The following is a 22,869-nucleotide window of genomic DNA, read 5'->3' as shown; positions in this document are numbered from 1 at the left end:
TTCATTAGAAATAGAAACATACTTTTTTTGTTAAAATCTGCAAATTATGCAGCAGGTGATGGATTATGTGACAAATATAGCAAATCCATAATTATGTGAAAACCGCAGCACTCACATAATTAACAAAGTCCATCTCAGCAGATATCGAAACCGTTTCTCTCTCCAACCATGTCTGCTGTTGTCCATAGACTAACTCTCGGAATGAAATACCAGTGCGGTAACCAGCTTAGTGGACTCTGATCATAGGAAATACCATAAAGAGACCTGCAGATTCTTTCCTGCTCAGACTATGGGAACTCCCTATATTTGGGCTCACCCAAATATTTTATCACGACACTCCAGATAGCCCAAAACGTTGCAGCAAGAACTATCCTCAAGCAACCCAAATAGTTCACTGCCTCTTTGCACTGGCTTCCAGTGGAGGTAAGGATAAAATTCAAGGCACTCCACTTGGCTCATAGGCGAATTAACCAGAAAGAACCCTCCTTGGTAAGGGGCCCTACTGGTAACTTACACCCACGGCAGGACCCCAATGGACCCCAATGTCGTCCAATGCGTGACTACTAAAGGTTCAGTCAACCCAAAGGATTAGATGGGGGGGTGGGGGGAGGGTAAAGACTGCTCACATTTAACCGCTAAGCTTAAAATGCTATGCCTGCTGAGCTCAGAAATGAACTAAAGAAGACCCGTTTAAGAACAAGCATTTACAATGCAATAGGTCTCGCACTCGCATTATTTTGAGCTATTGACACTGTAAATGACATTGATTTTTTTGTTTGTTTTTCTTTTGTAAAACATGAATAAAAGGCATTTTCTATTGACTATTCATATTGCAAATGACAATGCCTTTTATTTGTGTTTTCTTTTCTAAAACATAAAAAAAGCTTTTGGTGTTGCATTATTTAGCAATGCCAATAGCTCAAACTTTAATAATGCGAGACCTATTGCATTGCAAATGCTTGTTATTTATGTTTTTAAAAACCAAAACATAAATAAAAGGCATTGCCATACAATGGCAATAGCTCAAAATCGTATACTTGCGAGGTCTATTGCATTGCAAAATACTGCTGGTTCATTTCATCTGCCAATTTCCAGACTCAGCACAAGCGAAGGTTTGTATTCTCTGTCTGAATGGGTTCTTGTAGATCTTGTGACTCTGTGCACAACTACACATAGGTTGAGGTAGCATGCGTGGATTGTCTGTGCAAGTACTGAAGTTGCATGCACTTTGAAAAATCCAAACCTGCAGGCTTGGTCAACCAACGCCTCTTTCCATGGGTTCTCTTCCCAGTTATGCAGACCTCACACTGTGTTTTAGTAAGAAGCTCCACAGCGGGAAACAGGGGTGGAATTGTGTGGTATGCAGTGGATGTGTGTATTGGAATTATGTGGCATGGTGTGCCTGTGGAATTATGTGAATAGTAATTATGTGGTATTGAGTGTGCTAGAATTATGGAGTGGGACTTGGGTTATGGAGTGTAATAGTGTGGAATGGTATTTGGTGTTGTGGAGTTTAATCATGTGGTGTGCGGTGGAGTTTGTGACATGATGTGGAATTCTGTGGTGTGGATTGGATGTATGTGGTGTGTTGTGTAATTGTCTTGAGTAGATTTTTTGTAGTCTGATGTCGAATTATGTGGTGGGGCTTGGAAATGTGTGAAACTAATAAAAGCGCTGTTTTAGGCGAGACTTAACAACGTAGATCAATTAAATGGACAAGAACGTACAATAAACTCAGTGCTGAACAGCACAAAACAGCATGCAGTACATTAGTTTACTACACTGACCAAATACTTAAACTGCAAACAAATGAAGAGATAAACGCATTCACGCAACTCATGAGGAGCGAGCCATGGCTTAAAGATTGACAATGAACTTTCACTGGAGTTTTGACATTTCTTTTTCAAACACATAACTGGGAGTAACCTACATGTAGTTTGACATACAATAACGTGATCAATATATCAACCAAGATGTATATGCTTCAGGTACATCACAAGTACATGTAGTGGGCGAAGTTGCAGCGCACTGCAGAGGGAAGGTAAAGTGGAGCATCTTATACTGCATTCTCTCAAACACAAGGCATTGCATCATCACTTCATTCCTTTAGAATCAAACACAAGGCATTGCATCATCACTTCATTCCTTTAGAATCAAACACAAGGCATTGCATCATCACTTTGAATCAAACACAAGGCATAGCATCATCACTTCGAATCAAACACAAGGCATTGCATCATCACTTCGAATCAAACACAAGGCATTGCATCATCGCTTCATTCCTTTATATTCAAACCCAAAGCATTGCATCATCACTTCATTCCTTTAGAATCAAACACAAGGCATTGCATCATCATGTCATTCCTTTAGAATCAAACACAAGGCATTGCATCATCGCTTCATTCCTTTAGAATCAAACACAAGGCATTGCATCATCTCTTCATTCCTTTAGAATCAAACACGAGGCATTGCATCATCACTTCATTCCTTTAGAATCAAACACAAGGCATTGCATCATCACTTCATTCCTTTAGAATCTAACACAAGGCATTGCATCATCGCTTCATTCCTTTAGAATCAAACACAAGGCATTGCTTCATCGCTTCATTCCTTTAGAATCAAACACAAGGCATTGCATCATCACTTCATTCCTTTAGAATCAAACACAAGGCATTGCATCATCACTTCATTCCTTTATCATCAAACACAAGGTATTGCATCATCACTTCATTCCTTTAGAATCAAACACAAGGCATTGCATCATAACTACATTCCTTTATCATCAAACACAAGGCATTGCATCATCGCTTCATTCCTTTAGAATCAAACACAAGGCATTGCATCATCGCTTCATTCCTTTAGAATCAAACACAAGGCATTGCCTCATCGCTTCATTCCTTTAGAATCAAACACGAGGCATTGCATCATCGCTTCATTCCTTTAGAATCAAACACAAGGCATTGCCTCATCGCTTCATTCCTTTAGAATCAAACACGAGGCATTGCATCATCGCTTCATTCCTTTAGAATCAAACACAAGGCATTGCCTCATCGCTTCATTCCTTTAGAATCAAACACAAGGCATTGCATCATCGCTTCATTCCTTTAGAATCAAACACAAGGCATTGCATCATCACTTCATTCCTTTAGAATCAAACACAAGGCATTGCATCATCACTTCATTCCTTTAGAATCAAGCACAAGGCATTGCATCATCCCTTCATTCCTTTAGAATCAAGCACAAGGCATTGCATCATCACTTCATTCCTTCAGAGTCAAACACAAGGCATTGCATCATCCCTTCATTCCCTTAGAATCAAACACAAGGCATTGCATCATCGCTTCATTCCTTTAGAATCAAACACAAGGCATTGCATCATCACTTCATTCCTTTAGAATCAAACACAAGGCATTGCATCATCACTTCATTCCTTTAGAATCAAACACAAGGCATTGCATCATCACTTCATTCCTTTATATTCAAACCCAAGGCATTGCATCATCACTTCATTCTTTTATCATCAAACACAAGGCATTGCATCATCGCTTCATTCCTTTAGAATCAAACACAAGGCATTGCATCATAACTTCATCCTTTTATCATCAAACCCAAGGCATTGCATCATCACTTCATTCTTTTATCATCAAACACAAGGCATTGTATCATCACTTCATTCCTTTATATTCAAACCCAAGGCATTGCATCATCACTTCATTCCTTTAGAATCAAACCCAAGGCATTGCATCATCCCTTCATTCCTTTATATTCAAACCCAAAGCATTGCATCATCACTTCATTCCTTTATAATCAAACACAAGGCATTGCATCATCACTTCGAATCAAACACAAGGCATTGCATCATCACTTCATTCCTTTAGAGTCAGACCAGGACCGTAAGTCATAGTGATTATTTTCAGAAACCTTATCACAGTGCACACATCAATGACCCCTGTCAACTACTGCAATGCATTTCGGACCAGAAAGGTCCTTCGTCATAACTTATGAAAATGCACATCAACAACAAAACTACAAACACAATATGTGTGCATGGAAGACTGTGCCGCTTAGCCAAGAAAAACAGTCTTAAAAAACCCTGTAAAAAAGGTACAAGTTATAAGCAGATTCTAACCCCTGCAAGAGAGAATCATAAGCCTGAAACCTCTAGTAAAAAACAGTCTCATGAGTCTTGTATGATGCTGCATTCTAGTATTTGTGCTCATTGAAAAACGCCTACAGACGACATGTGTCGAGCCGCAGAGTTCATTACATCATTTGTGTTCAAAACAAGCAGCAAACTGAAAGTGCCGTCATTCCAAGATGCAAACTCAAGAAGAAACCAAGGTGATTCTTACCCAAGTCAAGATGGCGACCAGGACTGCATGGAGGATGGGGAGCACTCGAGGCAGCCCCTGCTCATGCCCGGAGGGACTGCTGAGGGCGCACTGGAGCGACACTGCCTTCTGCCCTGGGGTGTAGGATGAAGAGAGCCTGCTAGGTAAACAGCTGCGCATGCGCAGAGCACAGACACTGCAGTCTGCCCCGGAGTGTGGGCTGAAGAGAGCCTGCTGGGTGAACAGCTGCGCACGCGCAGAGCACAGATACTGCCTTCTGCCCCGGAGTGTGGGCTGAAGAGAGCCTGCTGGGTGAACAGCTGCGCACGCGCAGAGCACAGACACTGCCTTCTGCCCCGGTGTACTATTAATAGACCCATCTGTCTTTACACCCCCGCGTTTCCACGCATGCGCAAATTTATGCGCATGCGTGGAAACCCCATGTCTTGGCTGCGTGTATGTTTAAGCTCCCCACTCTCCTGGCCGTTTAGTGCGCATGCGTATAATTGCACGCATGCGCTTTCAAGATCCAGTGGCGAACACTACTCCTGCTTGAGCAGCGTAACCACAACTGCCAGGCTTTCAAGTTGCTGTGCGTGACGTTTTTATAATTTAAGTGTCATTATCAATCCTCATGTTTTAAAAAATGAGCAACAGGTTAATGAAATAGTAAATAAGGTCGTATTAAACACCGACCCCATGTCCCATTCAAGCTTTTCTCACTGATCTGTGAACAAGCCACAGTTGAAACTTCAGGTATATTTAAAATGTTCCGTCATTGCAGAAACGCAATTCAAGCGCGGTTCCGGTAACAGAGCAAGAACAGTTGTGCCAGTTCTACATAACTGTACAACTAAATAAAATAAAATCAGAATGGTGTTTGCCTGCAAACTAAACAACGACAAAGACTAAATACAACTTGCGATGTGTCAAATAAAACATTTTATAAAGATAAACATAACGGCATTTCAAAAATAAATTATTCCTCAGGATACCTGCTAGGTTACTGTGTCCTGTATAATGGTCCAGTTTGTTGAACATTGTGTTAGTTATTACTTTAAATACGTTAGTTTTTAAGCTGCCCATAGATGATAAAGGCATCCATCAAAAAGTATGTATTTCTTTTAAAATTAATTGATAGCTCTCCAGGCCACCAACTGGTTCTTTTGGATTGGAGGCATTCTTATCTCAAAAAAAAAAGTTCCACTGGTGACATGGAAAAGGACTTACCACACCAAACAACAGCTAATTCTAGCCAACTACTGACCAAAATCTCTCCTTCCTGCCTTTTCTACAGTGCTGGAAAAAACATTCCAATTCCATCATCTCAGACTACCTTGAAAATAACAAACTGCTGCATTCCAGTCAGTCTGGTTTCAGAACTAGCTGCAGCACAGAAACAGCACTGCTGGAGGTTACTGAGCACATTAAAGAGAAGGTGAATTACGGAGGAAGGGCTGTCTTGTTTATGTTGGATCTGTCATCAGCCTTCGATATTGTCCCCCTGATAGACTACTAAAGAGGCTACAGAGCATTAGAATTGGTAGTATGGCTCTAAAGCGCCTAACTTCATTTCTGGATAATAGAAGCCAGGAAGTGTGGATTCCTCCGTGCACTTCCGCCATCCAGAATCTGACGCTGGGGGTCCCACAGGGCTCAGCTTTGAGCCCTACACTTTTTAATGTCTTTATCCATGAAACCCCAAATTCAAGCAGTAGAAGGCACTTGTTTTAGGCTGCTACAAACCCTGAAGACATTTCTACCCCTTTTGTCATCTGACATAAGGAAAATAGTGATCCAGGCCCTAATCACCTCAAGACTTAATTATGGAAATGTCCTATACTAGGGTCTGCCGGACTATATTCTGAACTGCCTGCAAGTGGTTCAAAATGCAGCGGCGAGACAAATGCTTAATCTGGCTCCCCGAACATATGTCCCAACATCTCAGGGCTCTACACTGGCTGCCAGTAACAAAAGAGGATCAACATGGCAACGGAGCCAGTTACATCAGGAAAACAATATTGCTCTACACCCCTTCCAGACCTCTGTGGGGGTCATCTGGCTATCATTCCCAGGGTCTGCCAGGTCAGAATCTGAGGCAAATCCTTTGTGTTCCTGGGGGCCCAAGCTTGGAACCAACTCCCTCTGGCTCTTAGAGCCACAGCGGAATTTTCCTCTTTCAGGAAGCAACAAAAAACCCTGGCTATTCTGCAATTAAGTGTTCCCTAGGTATTAGGGGGGAGATTCCTGACAGCTCCGGGACACTCTACGGAGTAGCTGTGTGCTTTATAAATGCTGTTTCATTCATACCTTTAAATATACTCATACTCCGATATTAACCATACCTAGGGTTTGGCCTCCTGAACTGGTCATGTAGTTGCTACGTAGGAAATATCTGACTGCTAGCTGTTTACACTTGGAGATATAGCAGCTGTCTTAAATGGGGTATTTGCTGTACATAGCGAGGCTAAACAAGCAATAAAGAGCAGCTGGCGACCCAAGGCAGGGGAGAGTCATCAAGAAATACAGATTAAAAGATTTAGGCAGCTCGGACTGGGCAGGAAAACTCAATAATGCTGCCGGGCGATGTTAATATGATCTCTCCTAGGCCGAGATGTCAAACAGGTTAATATTAAAATAAGTGTCAATAACTATCCGCACGTGCATTAATAAACAATAACTGTTTGTTTGTTTACTCCAAGTAAGGATTATTTTAAATGGCATAACCAGCATTGACACACGTTTGGACAAACCGCTGCAATCATTTAAAACTTTTTTTTTCAAACCTTTATTAGAACAAACCCATACAGCATTGCACATACAGATTGGTCACTTGAATACGAGGCACAATTTAATAAATTAAAATAGATGAGATCACACTTCACAGCGGGCATGACACATTAGAGTCTCAGGTACGGCCTAACATACGATGCAACGAACAATGTACAGCAGGGCCAAGGTACAAAAGGGGGAGTAACACAGCGAATAGGGTCCCAGTGCTTATAGTGTACAGTGTACGGTATCGGTAGACATCAATAACTCACATCAGTCAGTGACAATTCTAGTAATGCATATAGTGTTAGAGGTACAGAAGATGATAGCATCTTGGAGCCCCCCAAGCGTCAGAAATCAGCACCCGGCGATCACCTCTCATGGCACTCCGGTGCAGGCAGTGCTCAGCGTAATCAAGCACACCTCTCCATAGCATCAGCACGCATCCATCAGGGAGGGCTACACTCACTCCACGCCACCCTGGCTATCACTTTTCGAGTCTGCCTGTTGCGTGGCCTTGGACAGCCAGTAAGTCTGCAGTGGGCTCCAGAAGTCCCTGGGTCTACATCGCATAGTTACAACAAGGAAGGGTTGCTGAACTGTTCCTAAGCGTGACTAAAGGAGGGAACTAACTGGCGTGACCAAAGGTGTAAATGTAACACCCAAGGGCATCCATTGTGTTGGATGGATTGGCCTCACACACCCCGAAGGATGTCATGCTTCATCATCGGCGGTTGCTCCTCGTCGGGGAGGCGGTGCAATCCCCGACGGGCTCACCTCAAAGAGGGGCTCTTTGGCGGAGATCTTTTTTCCAACAGCCTTATGGTGAGGTGTGGGTGTGTGGGCAGGGGGTTATGTGATAGTGGAACAGGGATAATTAAAATGTAGCTAAGGGTACCGGAATCAATTTTATTCTGGGGGTCCCTCGCTGCAAATAAAAACAGGGGGCTAGCTTACTAGGAGTCAACGAGCATAGTCAGGTGAACCTAGATGGGGCTAGTGGTGAAGACGGTCGACATGTTTCTCGCAGTGGGTAAAAGTTACCCGCGATTCATCAGGACCTATTAAAAAGGTGATTTACAACATGCTGGTGTCATGTGTGAGTTTGTGTTTATTTTACCTCTGTGGGGGTTGTCCTATGCCTAAACATAGAAAGGAGATAAAAACAATGATTACAAACAATATGCAAAATGCCAAAAAAGGTCACGCCATGGGGAGGGACAGTGAGTAGTGTGTCATGCTGTAGGTGTACTTGTGATTCAAGTAGCAATCAATGCATGCCTAAGTGGTAATGTATGCCAAGCGTCACTCGTGTGGCACACAGCACTATCACTGAATGGGTGAGGTGGATGTGAAGAGGTTTAAAAAAAGGATTTAAAATATGCAGCAGTTATCCAGGTAATAGTGTACACCTGGGTTCATACCGTGTATTGATCTTAGTCGCTAAAGTGGAAAACACCCATTCAAGTAACAAGGTGGTGTTGGTGAACAGTTGCAAACACACTGATTCAATAACAAACTTTTGTTCTAGCATGCTCAAATTCACATTGCCCACTCACCTATTTGCTAAGAACTACCAGCCACCTGAGGGGTCGGCGGGGGAAGGCATCAAGGAGGAGTCCTTAAGTCTAAAACTGAGGTAAAAGGTAGACAACCCGCCAGGAAACCATTAGTCAAAGGGCAGTGTCTAAAACCATATGGAACTCCTGGTTTTTAGCGCATTCACATCCCGCTGTCACACTCACCTCCAGTCGCTTGTGCCTTTGCTGTCTGACCTACCCTTCTCCGCCGAGCTCGAGTAGATATGGGAGCTCGGCGGGAAGGGTTATTTACATTGGTAGCAACGAATCGGCTCGAAGCGCGCGTCACCGCCTTTTGGCGTGTCACGTGGTTTCCTGCCGATCCCAGGGCGGCCATCTTAGACTGGAGTAGCTATTGCGTGAGTTGGACTACAATATGTGGTCGCGTGTCACTAATCTTTATATAAGACACCCGTTAGTGCTGAGATTGGGTCCCGTTGGAACCGGGTTACGCTCCAGTGTGTTAAACTGTGGTGGAGCGAGTATCTTACTGCATCGTGGTGTCAGGCAGTGGAGTGGCGGCCATGTTGGATTGGGGTGACAATGCCTGAACCCCTGAGCCAGTCCACAGACCTTACGTTCTATAGGTGGATTCGTAATGCGTCTCAAAGTGTACACGCTATGGAGGAATGTAAATAGCTTTAATAGTAATAGATGAGAGATGTTTGTTCCGGGTATATGAACAGACCCTGAGGTGTTGTGACATAATTACTGGTCATGGTGTTTGTCAATAGTGCGGACCCCATATTTGAGTGTGGGTTAAGTTCTCCAAGGGGTATGAACCCAGAGAGGGGAGGCATAATTCCAGGTTGTAGCCTAATGTTGGTTGTGAGGCTATATGGCAGCAAAGCTATATATTGGAATTCGAGTAGCTCATAGTGAGTGCCACGGGATGTCTTCATTGAGTCCCAATCTGTCAGAGGATAGGCGGTGGACCCATCTCTGTTCCTTATAAAAGAGGGCATTCTTGGGGCAGTGAGGGCTGGACTCGAGTACCACCCACTTGACTGAGTCCTCGTCATGGCCATGATCTACATAATGTTTACACATCTTGGTATGTGTCTTTTTGCAACGGAAATTGCTACGGTGCTCAATAATGCGGGTTTTAATGGGGCGGGTTGTCATTCCGACATACAGCAACCCACAAGGGCACGTGAGGAGGTATATACAATGTGAGGTGTTGCAATTGGTATGGTGCCTCAACTCCCATGTAAAGGTCTCAGAGAGCTGTATAGTTTTCACTGTCCTGGTGTATCGGCAGACGCCACACATACCACAGGGATAATGACCCGTGACCGGTGGAAGATGCCACAGTGTCTGTTGGGTTTCCTTACATCGCATAGGCATCAAGTCAGCATATACAATCATTTTAAACCTTGCATTCAAAATCATCGCTCCTCAAAATGACCCTGGCTACTGCTTCGTAATGATCTTCTCCATCCAGTGCCAGTGAAACTTGAGCCAGAAGGGCCAGCTACAGAGGAAGACCTGAGCCCACAGCCCCTGTCCAGAGCCCACCAGACCTCTTCTGGTGCCCCCACCCGAGCTAAGAACTGTAGAGCGCCGCCAGGCCCTGGCAGTCCAGAGATTTTCCATAAATTCCCACCTTCCCTACCTACTGATAGAGAAGTAAAACGTATGGGATATTTTGAACAAGAGGGTGATAGCCTTGGAGCCTGCTATCCTGAGATCAACGCTGACATCGCATTGACTGAGCAGGGCCCTGATCACGCCTCCCTACTAGTCACTACAGCAAACTACACAAAGAATCTGGAGTCAATGCTTGGCATGCTTTCCTTGAAAGCACAGGACTAGCCCCATTAAGCAACACCAACCAATGGATTCACCAACAACCTTGTGTTTCCAGAGCAGGGAGCTGCATATGGAGTTACTGGCTGTCAAATAGAGTCCCCACGATGGAGAAATTGAGTAGGGATATAATGGAGAGGGTGGTGCCAGGGGATGTAAGACTGTCTTTCTAGGTCTCACCTACTGATACCTTTTAGCCGTCTGTTGTCAAAAGACCTCTTGTAGACCCCACAAAAAAGTGTAACTTCTGCTCACTACTGGTTGGCTTTCTTGTTTATGATTTGATGGCTTTCCTTTCTCTTCTTCTTTTTGTCCCTCCCGGTGTGCATAGCCTCTTCACTGTGCTTTTGAACTTATGCATAATGTAAGAAATCGATTCACGGGCAGGAGTGTGTTACGACCCACCGCAAGGAATAATCACACCTTGTCATGATGAACTCCTCAAAGTCACTACTTTAACCAGAATCTAACCCCCACCCTCATAATCCTAGCACAGAGCAGAGAAGCTTAACTTAGGGCAGCCTGTAAAGCATTTTTACAGTACCAAAACAGTAATAAAGTCAAAATGCAAAAACAAAAATCCCGAACCAAATTGAAAAAATAGAGCAAAATTTTAATAAGCAGAAGGACAAATACTGAATAGAGAAACTGGAGAATTTTGTAAATTGGCAACACAATGCACTAATGGTCACGGTATACCAGGTCCTAAGCTCGATTTCAGGCTGCGCGTGAAGGAGCACAGTAGGAAACAGGAACTAGGTTCAGCCTAGAAAAAGATTTTATCTTCTGACTTTGTCTTTCAAGTCCTAACCCACCACAAGAGCACACTTCTAAATCCTGAAGGACTTCAGAGGAGGCACTTAGAGACTTGCATGGTGTCAAGGCAGAGAACAACAGCAGGATCTAGTATGGGCTAGTCCTGGCCCAGATATCACTGGTCAGCTGGGTAGTTCCAGGAAAAGGCCTCTTGCAGCTTGTTGTCTTCCTGTAACTGCGCAGGAGGTCAGCCAACTGGCCCTTGTAGTCCACTTTCATTCTTGGGTACAAGGGAGAGCAAGTCCAGTACTTCAGGGTTATTCTTGGATCACAGACAGCAGTTCCAATCCCCCTCATCTTCTGCAGGTCCAAAACGTTTTCTGAAGAGGGTGCTTAGAGACATCATTGTTATGCCTGGCACTAGCATTAGAAAGGTTCGACTCATGCATTTTTCTAGTCATCTTTACAATCAAGGAGGGAGATGGTTTTGGATTGGTGCGTCACCATGTTGATGCATCCGGACACCTGTGCTGGTGAGGTGCTGACAGTGCTTCCATTTATAGCCTGATTAATGCAAGCAACAAGACAGTTAACTGTGGCACACATGAAACACCTATTTTAGCTCTGATACATGTTTGCTATTTTTAGTAGGTGTCTCCAATTGTTGAGTAAGGATGCAAACCTGCCGAGGACATCACTGCTAAGGCCTTTCTGTGATGCACGACATTCAGTAGTGTTCCACGATCCACTGTGTCGACAGCTGCCAACAGATCTAACAGGCAGGGCTTTCCTCCATCCAGGACACTGTAGTATCACCTTGAACCTTCAGCATCACTGTCCCTGTGCTGTAACTTTCTCTGAAATCAGAATTCTGGTTGCCGCTTGAGCCACAGCAGTTTAGTATTGGTTCAATTGTAAGGCCAAGCATGTCTCAACCCTTACCAGGTTAAGTTGATTACGTGCCTGTAGTTAGCTAGTACTTCTGGCCAGTGGCGTAACGAAACTTGAGGGGGCCCCCCTGCAAATCACATGGAGGGGGCCCCTCTCCCCCGGCGGCCCGGCCCACCACCTACCACCCTGAAATCTAGTATAATTTGATTTGAAACCTCCAACAGTCGTCCATTCTGAAAATACTGTGCTTACTGTTTAAAGTTAATGGTCCTGAGTAGGCATAGATTAAAGAGTGCACAGTGAGTGATGCAACAGTGTGAGTTGGGTAAGAGGAGCGACTGCAGAGTGAGTGAGGTGATCATATGTAAGTGCAGAGTTGAACGAAAGAATGCATGGTTAGTGATGGGCTTATTTGAGTGAGATTGCTGATTGAGCAGTGAGGGGGACAGGTGAGTGAAGTGTGACATGAGTGCAGGGTGAGTATGTGCTTGTGTGCCTGCAGGGTGAGGGACAGGGTGAACAGTGCAATTGCATTGCGAGTGCAGAGTGATGACTGTGAGTGCACGGTGAGCGGGTGAATGGTGTGAGTGCATGGTGGTCAGTGGGAGTGCATTGTGATTGCTGCAAGTGCAGGGTGAGCGTAAAAGTGAAGGGTGAGAATGAGGAGTGGTACAAGTTAAACTATTGTTATTCTGGCATTAATAGTGATCAAGAATGTAAGAAATAATGTGCTGATCCCGCAACAAACTTCCAGTCTCATGATTAGGGTTGCCAGCTCATTATTTTGATGCCTCATACAGGACAAAAATAAGCAGTCACCTAAACCCGTATTTTCAGCATTTATCTGTGCATACTTCAAACAGCAAATAGAATTAGAAAACACTTTTAACTGTGTTTTAGGGCTGCCTGAATGATCCATGACTGATAATTAAAGGGAACAAAGACGAAAAGTCACATTACAAATGAATACATACATTTTTATTTATAACCCTATTTAGTGTTAAGACTAGGTCATTCAGTGTCTTTAAACAACAAATGGCTGGCATTTTTCTTTTATCAACCTTACTTTATATTCCATTTCATGAAATGCCTTCTCACACTACAGCAGTAAATGTAAATGTCAAATGTAAGGAATAGGCCCAGGGAGTACTGGAACCAGAAAAGCTAAGCCTCTGTAACCAGTTTACAAAGGTTTGTAAATACAAATGGTCTCTGTCCTCGAGGCAGTTGCCTTCAACTCCCTTGTTTCTGGGCCTGGAAGCTCAGGTCACCTGCACCCACCGCACATGGCACGCACCTTTTAATGTATGAGGTAGGACCCGGCGAGAGAGTGTAGCGATGCCTGTGTGCGCTAGAGCGCTGATGGGGCCCCTAGAGGCTGGAAAACAGGGGCTGCTGCTGGGGGCATAGCTGCCAAGGTTTCAGATTGCCATGTGTGACTGTTGATGTATGTTGGATCCCATCATGCGGTCAGTTGTCTATTACTGACACTTCGGACAAGTGGTTCTGTAATGTTCAGCAACTGTGTCCCCGTGTGTCTAGCACTGAATGGACACATAGATGCAAACACAGCGTTTCAGTGGAGGCGAGTGTTTAAGGAAAGGAGCATACAGGAGTTGATGGACACAGCACGTGAGACACTAACGTGTGCTACAGACATCGATTTAGCCTCACACGTCTGTGAGGGTGAAATACGAACACCCCATGTGTGATCACTAACATCCACAGGTGTAGCGCCTAAATGTAGCAAAGAAAGGGACTGTGAGTGCCACAATCACAATCTCTGCGTCTGTTGACGAAACCACCACTAACACACTTCTAGCAACCACACGCACTTGCCATTGGAGAATTTTTGTAAAAAAAGAACTTGCATGCCCCTTCTATTCATCAAAATTATGGACAAAGGAGGTAAGTTCTTGTAAAAGTGTTTGATTTCTACACAGCAACACTTTCTTTTCTGAAATGCAGTAAAACGTGCACCTTTTAATAACGTGGAAAAGCAGGAGTTAATGCTGCGATAAACCCAAATTTGATGTTCTAGTATGAATCAGGGTGTGTAGATTGGTAATTCAATGTTTGATGTTACTGTAACTTCATTCAATGAAATCAACAAGAATAAAATGCCAACAACTGTTTGCAGAAAAATGTGAGGTGGCATATTTATTTACCGGGCATAAAAGAGCATTATGTGATATTTTTGCACATAGGTTGGTGATATAGCGATGCTAAAAATTCTAATAATATTTTATGAAGCTAGCTGAAGATACAGATGCCTTAAGTGGTACCTCTAAATCTGAGCCCGCTGGGCAAAGGTGAAGTATGGCATATGACAGTATTTCCACCCAGCGTGCGCATCCTGCTGTGATATTCTGCCAGATGCAACAGCCATCAATGTGTACCTTGCTATGTGTAAGCAATATAACTAATGTTGCATTGCTATATTTAAATAGTATTTACAGCAAATGATGTCACATCATCATCATACCTGACTTTACACCTTCAGTTGATGTCAACCTCACCATGCAGCTTCAATGTTTCAATTTCCATAAAGTTACCAGATGACGTCATTGTGGATACTATGTTCACAGTCCTTGTCTTTTTCATTTAATAACCTAATGCATTCTGGGAGTTGTACTCTGATTTTATTTTAGCTGAACTAGTTTGACTGACACAACTGAAAACAATGGTTTGGAAAACAAAACTGTGAGACTAGATAGAGCACGGTGCCCCTTTTGACATGCTGCCATCTGGGGGCCTTAGCTTTAGAGCAAGGACAGACAACCAAACTGTATTTGTTCTCCAGGCCTAGCTGTGGTCAAGACACCATCTCAGCTCTAGAGCCACCAAAGTAATTAAGATCTGAGTACGACCTTTACAAATGAACAAGGTCACAGAGATTATTCGGGTCTATGGTGTTTTCCTCATTCTCATGGGTTTGTCCCATAATTCAGCATCTGCTGTATAATTTACAGATTTCACCCCAAAAAAAAAGTCGCTGCACATGCGTCCACATACCTGGTTTTCTTTGAGTTGCTGATAGCTACATTCATGTGTTAAACTAGCACTAAGGCAGGCAGGGGTTGTGCATTGAAAAGGAGGTGGACTGTCACAGGTTCAAATCTCGGTGGGTTCACTCAGCCTTTTATCCTCCTGAGGTCGACAAAATGAGTACCATTGAGTTGGTAACAATAAACATCTGTTATTCAGCACCAAGAAGCCTACGGGTGAAAGTGCTCTATAAATATACGTAATGGTATGTAATTGTGGGGAGGGGCATCGGTATGCACAGAGCATTCACAAAGGCTGGGAGGCTGCCCCCGAAGTGAGGTGTGCTGCAACCTCAGTGGGTAGGGCCTGCTTCTACTCTGCAGCTACTGGGGGGCGGGGGGGAACCTTATCAAGAGAGAGGGTCACAGATTAAGATCTCATTCTTCCACAGGTGATGAAAGGATTACCATTTTAGAGAATACCCGTTTTTTACTGTAGCTTCAAAGCACAATTAAATGTGTCGTCTATATTGTAAATGGTGACAGTACGCTCCATTTTCCATAGTTAAAACAACTGTGATCATGTGAATCTGCGGCTGCAGCATTTTCTGCAAAATTATGTATTTAGTTCACTGTCCGCATAATTTACTAATTGCTGCATAATTAGCAGATTTCAACCTTTTATTTAATTTCTAGCTGAAATGGACCAAGGATTGCTGAAAAAGAAACTGGTAACGTTTCAGTCCCGCTTGCTGTGTCCAGGTATTAAACGGGCATGAATGAGGTTAAACTTTTTCCTCAGACAGCATCAACAAGATTTGAAACGACAAACTAGCAAAGTAATACTGCCACAGAATAAGATGCGTTATGCAACACAATTTACCTTTTTTGCCTCATAATTTAGCCAACCATGCTGCATAATTTGGTCTACCATTGCCACATAATTCCAGTGGCCCTGTCCATTAACTTGGGGAATGTAAAGTGGAACTCACTATAGCGTTTTCTGAATGTAACATGCACACAGCATAAATAGTCTGGTTAATGTTCTTCACACACAGAAACAGATGCCTAACTACTAATGTGAGGGACTATAATCTGGTGAGTGTGCAGTGCACAGACTACAGCTTAGTGAATGCTCAATATAGCCTGATAAATGTGCAATGCCAGCTATGTAGTGTACACTCTGGTCTGACACCATGTTGAATGTACTCTATATTTTTTGTGAGTGCACTTTACTAGTCCCAGTAACCAACAATACCACCTGATTAACCACTGACCGTGGATTCAGAGTAGTGTACTACTCGCCATAAAGTTCTTCCGCGCCTGATCAAGGGTAGCAAGTGCTATATAAATGCAATTAGATTTGCAATTACAATATAATATAGACTGTGAAACGTACAGAAAGTGAGCTATAGTTTGGTGAACAGACAATGCAAACACTCACTTAGGGAACGTACAGGCTGAAGTCTGGTGAATGTACAGCATAAATGAAGGTAAGCATACAATCTAGTGCTGACTGTACAATACACCCTGTATGGACTGGTGACTCACTGCACACATTGCATAGTGAATATCTCTGCCTACTGTATACTCAGGTGAATTTACAGCTTATGCACAGACAGAAATACTATCTGTTGGCAAATACCTGGGGCTGTCTGGTGAAAGTACAGTGTGCTAGTGCTATGCACTCGTGAAAGTACAGCATACACAAAGGAAGATAACTAGCCACTGGTGAATATGTAGTGGCATCAAGCGCACACTCTGGTGAATGTAGAATGCATGCATTAATGCATGTTAATGTCCAGGGCTTGTCTAGTGAACATAATGTGGCTCACTCACAAGAGACCACTTCGAAAACTAACATAACTGGCAGCTGTCGGCGTTAAGAGGCCAAGGCACTGGCAGACACTGCACCCCACCTTATAACACCAGCTAACCTTGGCAATACACTAGCCAGGTGGAGACTAAACTGATCACAACCAGGTAGGTTGGTGACTGTTTAGCACATATTTTTTATTTATTTTAGAGTTTTATAGAGCGTGAACTTGACCCGTGAGGGTATCAGAGCGCTTTACAGGAATTATCACAGTGTACAAACAAAGTCAATGTGCAGAAGTATACAGAAACTGTACAAAGGGGTGTATTTACAATTAATTCAAACACACTTTTTCATACCATGAATTCTTAATTCTATTAGTAGTCTCCCACCCTTTCGTTATCTGATGTTGTTACGCCCATGGAAAGCAAAGGTCATACTTTTCTTTGAATCTTCTGCACAAGCATTGTTTTCTCCTTCGTTGCTCCATACTCTCTTAAATTCCTCTGTATGTGTTCCCCCACCCCAAATTATATCCCATTTTCGAAGGCATCCTCTAGCTATGTATGTTTCTTTCTCCGCCCCTGTGAACCAATCTAAGTCTTCCTCCCATCCCCGGAGATATGGTGGTCTGGATGCCCCCCACATTTTGGCTATATTCCTTTTTGCCACTATTGCCACTACTTTAACCCATATCACTGTGTACTTGGGCTGTATTGTTTTCTTGACTATAAAAGCGATGGTGTTTGAACTCAGCCATCATCTGGAATTGCTTGTGCCACAGCTACCAGGGGTTGAACAGAGTATCAACGAGACTTGAATTAAAACATAAGCAGTGTATGTTTATTAAGTTGGTAAGGGTTCCTACATCCCAAATTAATACCAATTTATGAAAGTCTGAACTAAGATAAAGCAGTTGATTTTACTTTATTTCGCACACTACATTGAACTTAGAAAACATACTATCAAGCTGGTGTCTTGTGTGCAAAAAGCTCTAAGTTATGGACTGGGCTAAATGATGTAAGAAATGTGTGAAGTTTTCCCTGTACACTAAACAATGTCTATTCGAACAGAAAGCTATCTATAGAATCTATATAACACGCAATTGCAAACATATACAAGAGGCATGGAGAAGCGATATTCAGATATGCAGACAAATGCTATTTGTTACTTCAGAAGTGAGCCTATATAAAAATGTGTAAAATTAATTAGACAGAGTTTTTTTTAGCAAGGTTTGACTGCCGTGGTTACTGTTTAATTAAACTTAAAATCTTGCAGCCACTTTCGTTAAACTCAGGCATTCATGGAATGTAGGGGGATCACCAAATCTTGCCATTTCCTTCACAAACGAACTTGCTTTCAGTTATTCAGAGCACCGTTTCATAAATAAAAAGACTCAGAGGCCCGGACCAGTCGGGGCCCTGAAGTGCGCACCATTAATAAATGAAGAGGCTTTAACACCCCCACCCCACTGTAGAAACACCCCTCCCCCCCCCAACCTGGCAACCGGGAACCTGCGTCACTTACTGTCTGGCAGGGGACGGTCCTTCTTAGTCTCTGGCGCTGCGTGGCTGAGTCTGAGACCTGGGGCTGCCTAACATCAATTCCGATTTGCCGCGCACCCACCACTTCCTATTTCATTAATGAAGACTGAGGCCCGGCTGGGGGCCCGCGCGTGCGCAGTTGAACTTTCACACATTTTGAGAAGAGCCTCTGAGGCCCGGGCAAATTTCGTACCATTTAATTTATTAAGAAGCCGGGGCCGGTGTGTGGCCCGTGCGCACAGATTCATGATGTTCATTATGAAGCTTGCCACTTGCTGCCTGGCTCTGCTGCTGAGTGAACCGAGGGGGGCCCCCACCGGAGCGTTGGGGCCCCGAGGCCCCCCCGCAATGCGGGGTCTGCGGGGGCCTGTGTTACGCCCCTGCTTCTGGCCGGCATGTGGGTTCTGCAATATTGCAGTTACCAGTTAGCTTTCAGTTGTTTCTGAGAATTCATCTTGTTTCAGAGACGCATTGATGATACTCTGCCAGCGTGTAACAAGTAAGAAGGTATTTCTGGGATTGGACTTCTGAAACAGTCATGTGACGAAGTTTTTTACTTTTAGGAGATTACCAGTGGATATCTCACAGAAGAAATCCAATGCTCTTTGAGTTTTTGGCACGAAGCTCAAAGATACTGCCAATCTTGTTGATAAAAAATAATAGTAACCCACTATATTCTTTTTTGTTGATGATCATAAGGTCTTCTTGCCTTTTGTGCCCAAAATGGTCATGAATGAATTCTCCGACTGGCTCATTGGTATTTTATATCTGTTCCCGAATGTAGGCAGCCATAGCAATTCTTATTGGCTGTTGTATCTTCTGCTATTGATCTGTTAGTTATTGATTTATCAGTGATCCCATTTTTCTGTATTACCTTGGAACTTGGATGTGGGCTTTACAAACTAGCACCAACAAGGCCCATGGGGCATAAAACCAATGCACAAATTAATACAATGAAAATATACAGCCACAACATTACAAACAATTAACATAAGTCTACTGTACTGAAAAGAACCGCAACCAATCAAAATGTCGCAACAACGTTTTCATGAGCACATTTAGTAAATTACTTCTGAAAAACAATAGGTCATTCTTGCTAATGGCAAGTGGGGAAGAATTCCAAATTTCAAGAGGACAGCAAGCAAATCCGCAGCTTCCCATCACGCCTTCCCTGAATGGGGCACTTGGAATCCGAAAGTTCTTTAGCCCCTGGAGATAGGCAGCCTCTCAAGACGATATTCTGATGCCTGCACCCTAGGGCACTCAAAACACCGGAAGTTGTAATGAAAACACAGAAAATCAGTGACTAACTTGAAAATAACCAGGACTGTACTCCCGGGGCGCTGCCTAAAATACCCTCTGAAAATGTTGACAAAAATCTAGTGCTTCAATCTATGAAGAATGAAGACCTCGTAGCCAAGGCTTTCACACGGCGACCCAATCACAGAGCAGAGTCTTGAGTAACCCAGCAGTACCAGAGCAAGAGGCCTTTCCTGGTACAACGCACCGGTCAACAATGCCTCGCGACTGGTGAATATGACCGCAGTACGGCTGACCTTCAATATTATTGACTGACTCCGTTTACAAAATCCAGTAGCCTCCCTCACTTTATAGAGAACCTATGATTTGCTTTGTGATGCAAAAGATTTTTCATTATCTTCAGTTTGTATGTAGTTGACGCCTGTGATGGCAGAGGTCCTTCAACAGGTTTTGGCCCAGCGTGGCTCCATGCAGCCTTCAGCTGGAGCTCTTCCACCACATTGAGTCAGAGCCTTTTGAGTTTGGAAGGTTGTTCTGGAAAGTCTGTTTTTATCCTGCTCATTGATCCCAAAACACTTTACATGCAGGATATGCAGTACATTTGGGTTTGACCACAGCCAGACACAGCTTTCATCAGTTTATACTGATGGAGAGTTAAAGCCGCAGGCAGCACTGGAACCAATTCTTACAGTGCTGACCTCAACAAGCATTTACAATGCAATACGGCTCGCAGCATTAAAGTTTGAGTTATTGGCATTGTGTGTGACAATGCGTTGCATAAAATGTTTAGCAAACTTTGAATTGGTGAGCAGTGAGAGTGTGTGCAAGATTATGCTGTTCTTGAAAGCAGTGTGGTAGAGAGTGCAGGAATTTGGGTGACCTGAGCAATGTGGATGATGCACCTCAGGCACGGGGCTGATGCAGTTATTATTCTCACAGCTCTGATGATGTGCACTCACTACTCTGCACTCACTACTCTGCACTCACTACTCTGCACTCACTATTCACTACTCTGCACTCACTATTCACTACTCTGCACTCACTACTCTGCACTCACTACTCTGCACTCACTACTCACTACTCTGCACTCACTACTCTGCACTCACTACTCTGCATTCACTACTCACTACACTGCACTCACTATTCACTACTCTGCACTCACTATTCACTACTCTGCACTCACTACTCTGCACTCACTACTCTGCACTCACTACTCTGCAATCATTACTCTGCACTCACTACTCTGCACTCACTACTCACTACACTGCACTCACTATTCACTTCTCTGCACTCACTATTCACTACTCTGCACTCACTACTCTGCACTCACTACTCTGCACTCACTACTCTGTACTCACTACTCTGCACTCACTACTCACTACACTGCACTCACTATTCACTTCTCTGCACTCACTATTCACTACTCTGCACTCACTACTCTGCACTCACTACTCTCCACTCACTATTCACTACTCTGCACTCACTACTCACTACTCTGCACTCACTACTCACTACTCTGCACTCACTATTCACTACTCTGAACTCCCTATTCACTACTCTGCACTCCCTATTCACTACTCTCTACTCACTACTCTGCACGCACTACTCACTACTCTGCACTCACTACTCTGCACTCACTACTCACTACTTTGCACTCACTACTCTGCATTCAATACTCTGCACTCACTACTCATCACTCACTACTCACTACTCTGCACTCACTACTCACTACTCTGCACTCACTACTCACTACTCTGCACTCACTACTCTCTACTCACTACTCTGCACTCACTACTCTGCACTCACTACTCACTACTCTGCACTCACTACTCTGCACTCACTACTCTGCATTCTGCACACCTACTCTGCACGCACTACTCTGCACGCACTACTCTGCACGCACTACTCTGCACTCACTACTCTGCACTCACTACTCTGCACACACTACTCTGCACTCACTACTCTGCACTCGCTACTCACTACTCTGCACTCACTACTCTGCACTCACTACTCTGCACTCACTACTCTGCACTCTTCACTCACTACTCTGCACTCGCTACTCACTACTCTGCACTCACTACTCTGCACTCACTACTCTCCACTCACTATTCACTACTCTGCACTCACTATTCACTACTCTGCACTCACCACTCACTACTCTGCACTCACTACTCACTACTCTGCACTCACTACTCACTACTCAGCACTCACTATTCATTACTCTGCACTCCATATTCACTACTCTGCACTCCCTATTCACTATTCTCTACTCACTACTCTGCACTCACTACTCACTACTCTGCACTCACTACTCACTACTCTGCACTCACTACTCTGCACTCACTATTCTGCACTCACTACTCTGCACTCACTACTCTGCACTCATTACTCTGCACTCACTACTTTGCACTCACTACTCTGCACTCTCACTACTCTGCACACTCACTACTCTGCACTCACTACTCTGCACTCACTACTCTGCACTCACTACTCTGCACTCACTACTCACTACTTTGCACAAACTACTCACTACTTTGCACTCACTACTCTGCACTCACTACTCACTACTCTGCACTCACTACTCACTACTCTGCACTCACTATTCACTACTCTGAACTCCCTATTCACTACTCTGCACTCCCTATTCACTACTCTCTACTCACTACTCTGCACGCACTACTCACTACTCTGCACTCACTACTCTGCACTCACTACTCACTACTTTGCACTCACTACTCTGCACTCACTACTCTGCACTCACTACTCACCACTCACTACTCACTACTCTGCACTCACTACTCACTACTCTGCACTCACTACTCACTACTCTGCACTCACTACTCTCTACTCACTACTCTGCACTCACTACTCTGCACTCACTACTCACTACTCTGCACTCACTACTCTGCACTCACTACTCTGCATTCTGCACACCTACTCTGCACGCACTACTCTGCACGCACTACTCTGCACTCACTACTCTGCACTCACTACTCTGCACACACTACTCTGCACTCACTACTCTGCACTCACTACTCTGCACTCGCTACTCACTACTCTGCACTCACTACTCTGCACTCACTACTCTGCACTCACTACTCTGCACTCTTCACTCACTACTCT

At 43.9% G+C, this 22,869-nt stretch overlaps 1 long non-coding RNA gene across 1 annotated transcript in view; it reads right to left on the bottom strand.

The window, feature by feature from the left end:
* The window catches only part of LOC144807996 (uncharacterized), a 98,769-nt gene extending 80,191 nt beyond the window's left edge, over positions 1 to 18,578 (bottom strand). Inside the window, exon 1 of the long non-coding RNA XR_013606557.1 lies at positions 18,470 to 18,578. This is a non-coding gene — a long non-coding RNA (uncharacterized LOC144807996). The remainder of the gene's footprint in view (positions 1 to 18,469) is intronic.
* Positions 18,579 to 22,869: the final 4,291 nt, after the last annotated feature.

The sequence above is a fragment of the Lissotriton helveticus genome, chromosome 1_2 (assembly GCF_964261635.1).
Source record: "Lissotriton helveticus chromosome 1_2, aLisHel1.1, whole genome shotgun sequence".
Lineage (NCBI taxonomy): Eukaryota > Metazoa > Chordata > Amphibia > Caudata > Salamandridae > Lissotriton > Lissotriton helveticus.
Note: the sequence above shows the minus strand (reverse complement) of the source record. Positions and strands in the feature narration are given on the sequence as shown.